The sequence below is a fragment of the Orcinus orca genome, chromosome 17 (assembly GCF_937001465.1).
Source record: "Orcinus orca chromosome 17, mOrcOrc1.1, whole genome shotgun sequence".
NCBI lineage: Eukaryota > Metazoa > Chordata > Mammalia > Artiodactyla > Delphinidae > Orcinus > Orcinus orca.
The window spans coordinates 40,279,152-40,283,039 of record NC_064575.1 but is presented as its reverse complement, the minus strand read 5'-3'; positions in this window follow the sequence as shown (position 1 = coordinate 40,283,039).

Below are 3,888 nucleotides of genomic sequence, written 5' to 3'. Positions count from 1 at the left end.
ACTGACTACACAGAACCAAGCCTGGAAACACATTTTATATTTATGATCTTTGTGCCTAAAACTAGATTCTCCTGCAATTTAATATGACACTAGGACAATGACTGGCCAAGTTTTAGATTAATCACTCTTACACAAAGATTTTTCATTCATATAATCTCAAACAAATACTGTGTCACCAATTAAGTTCCAGATCCTATGCACTCTGGCTGAAGATATAAATATCTTGCAAGCCCAGCGTCACTTTCCTCTTTCTCTGGTAACAAATCACACTTTCTATTATGACAATGGCCCCAGTTATCGGCCCAGGAATAAACACTTGACTCAGGAAGAGCCAATTAAAGCCCTCCTTTAGAGTTGATCGAGAGCTTTAAGGTTAGAGTATTTCAATCTTACGATATTTTTGTAAAACAAAATTATTTCAAAATCTACTAATTCTTTAAGTTCTAGAAACTGCATTCTGCAACTAAGAGGACAATTTATTTGCCGTCATTTCTGCTCTGCCCACTTTATGTTTCTGTTATTGTGAGGTAAAGGCAGTGGGGAATGGCAAACCAATTCTGACTCATTCAACACATGAGTGCTTCTTAGGTACAAAACACCATTCTGAACATTGTCCGAGGTAAAAAGATAAATAATACCTAGCCCCTTATAATACCTAGCCCCTTACCCTCAAGGATCTTCCAGCTTAGCAAGGGAAATAAAACATGCACACAGATGACTGCAACAAAAAGAAGATAATGATTGCTGCCAGATGTTTGGGGAGAATGAGGAGAGCAAAGAGAGAACACAGAATAAGGCAACATTCAACAGTCAGCCAAGAACTATTTGTTGAGCAATTGCAAGCTGTGACCTGGAAATGGAAGAGGAGAACATAGATCTTCACATGGGCAGGTGAAAAATCAAGTGTTCTCACTTGTAACACAGCTCTTCAAATATATTTTTTGGCACCAAGTGCCTACTAAATAGCCTTAAATTAAAAACTAAATAAGGATACAGTCTCTATCAAATATAGCCTCAGGTACTGATGCCTAAATACTAGGATCACAGTATTTGTGTCCCAAGGATGCCTTTCTATTGCTTTGCTTCTTTCCCCCTTTCCAAATTAGCTAATGCTGCCTTACCAGGATATCTATTTCACTTGTTCCAGCCTTTTTGATCCAATGTATTGAATAGCAGAATAGGTAAGTTACAAGAGGATATTTTGACTTCAAACAACAGAAATAAAATACTATATAATTGAAAAGAAAGAGGCAATCTTTCAGGCACATGTGGATCCAGGAGTTCACATGTTCTAACCAGGCCCCTTTCTCTCTTCCCCACCCCTTCTTCTCTCTGCCTTTTCTCCTCTCTGGTATTTCTCATTATGGGATTCAAATATTTCCCTGTTTATGTGGGAGCTTCTGGCACAGCTGCGGGCTTATACGCTCGCAGCTCCAGGGCTGGCTGGAAGGGGCGGGTGCATCACAGCATAAGGTTGCACAAGGTGTGCACTTATATAGCAGGGCATCACATCTATGAGTGATGGATGATCACATTGTATACAGGGGTAGCTTCTCATAGTTTTTACATCACTTTTCTTGAAGATGGCAGTAAAATGGTATGTTTTTACAAAATCAAATAGTGTAACATTGTCCAAAAGATATACATAAAGCATTTAGAGGAAGGAGGCTCCTTTTTCTTTTAACTCCAGCACGGATTGTCTATTGGACAGTGGTAACCCTATGTCATCAACCTCGTTACTCCAGCAGAAGTCCAGGGATTAGCCCTGCATAACTCTTGTTAGCCTCTATTCCCTTCCTTGAACACTGTAGCCAGAAGGTTTTTTTCCTCCTCAAACCTTAAGTATTGAAACCTGGAGGAGGGGCATGTCTGAAAAGAAAGTGATGGACTGGACTCTCCCTAGAAGGAAGATAAATGGGTGGTCAACAGAAAAAAAAAAAATCCTCTGTACCAGGAAATGTTTGAAGTGTTGTTTGGGTATCAAAAAATGGGTGCCCTACACATAAAGCAACAAAGGATATTGGTCTAAAAAGAACACCATGGCCAAAGGTGCATGACCTATTTCAACAGAGGATTTGAAAGCTAAAAGTTAACGTGTAAAACATTCAATTCAATGTCATCATTTTACAGATGGGCAAAGTAAAACTCAGGCACAGGAACAGAAGTGCCAAGGTCAGACAGGTGGTTGGTGGAAGAGACAACCAACTTCCCAACTTCTGACTTTTTAGGTGTGTGTGTGTGTGCTGTTTTGTTTATGTGCAAGGACATTTTTCTTTAGTACACTAACATTACAACAGAAAGTATAGTCTTGTTTTGGTTTTCTCTGCGCCCTCAATTCTGTATAAGACAGTTTCGCTGCACTCCAACAGAAAGGCTCAGCAAGAGTAGAGACCACCATAAGCAGTACACGTGGGCACCAAGGGCAGATACATTGCCCTTCCTTGTGTAGGAACTAGGGCCACTTGTTGCTTTAATGGGCCAAGTTTGGGCTGGACCTGCAGGAGGGGACACCTTTGAAACACAGTTTCCTAACTGCACTACAACCTGCTCTGGCATCCTGATTCCACTCCCCAAACCCCCCAAATCTTCAGCCAGAAAAAAAAAAAGAAGAATGGATCACTGGATCACTGGATCGATGGGGAGATTTCTGTCTGCTCCTCCTACTGCCACCTCTTTCTTGCTATTTCCTGCCCGAGGAAACCTGACATCAGCCCAAAAGCATCTCTGGAAATGGGTAGGAGGGAGCCTTACACCTGTCAGCGCCAGAGAAGAAAGTGCGCTCTGCAGAGTTCTCAGTTGTTCCATCTCTTGCGATGAAAGGAAGAAAAGGAGCGAATCCGCCACAGATTTACTGGAGACCAGGGTTACTTCATCCGGCTCCGGCCACAGTAACCCCTGAAGACCAAAGATGCATTTCCATTCCCAGCATTTCTTGTTGGCGTCTTTCCCTACAGGCTAGCCCAGTGCCTGGCCCCGGAGAAGTCTCTGCCTAAAGGTTCTTTAGGTCATCAATCAGCCTCCTGTGTGTATGTGTGTTTTTCTTAGGAAAAACTGGCACAGACGAATTAGCAGTACAGACTGGGGTCTCCCTACTACCCTTCATGCTTGGCGGCATCACCTTCGACTACCTCGCATTCTCCCGGCGCTGACAGTCCCGGCTCCGGACCTCAGGGTTGGAAGCAGTCAGCCCCAGCTAGAACCGCCCTGTCCGGGGCTGATGCCACCCTGTGCCTAGAATGTGCGTGTGGGTGCAGGCGGGCGAGCGAGCGGCTTCTACAGTGAGACCGAAGCAGGAGCTCAGCCTTCGCCTGCGACCTGCAATCCCCAGATTCCCTGGGGACCTCGAAACTCCGAATCGGAGGTACTCCCCCCCCACAGCCGCCCACCCATTCCCTCCCCCCTTACCTCAGCACGCAGCCCCTCCCTGCGTGATGATGCAAAACCGTGGGGAGGGTGGGCGCTGGGAAGGGTGGGGAGAGCCTGAGAGCGAGCGAGGGTGGGAGGGAGTGGGCGGAGGAGGAGAGGGAGCCGAACGCGCATTTAAAGCGATAGCCATCCTCGCTCTCTCCCCAGGGCTGGGCTGTTGGAGAGCTCGAGCTGCAAGCCACCGAGCGCGAGCTCGAGCGCGGCGCACTGGCCGGGGAACCCAAGAGCGCACGGCGCCCCAAGCTGGCAGGCGCCGCGGGACCCCCCACCCTCGCCGGCTGCCCTTCCCCGGGCGCCCCTACCCTCCTCGCCCGCAGGAGACCCTGGGCTTCCCCGGAGGAGCTCACCCCAAGGGGCCAGGACTCCGGCGAGCCCGCCACCGTCCCCTCGAGTGCCGCCGCCACCACCGCAGCCGCGGGAGCAGTATGGTCCAGTTGGGGAAGCTGCTCCGCGCCCTGACTG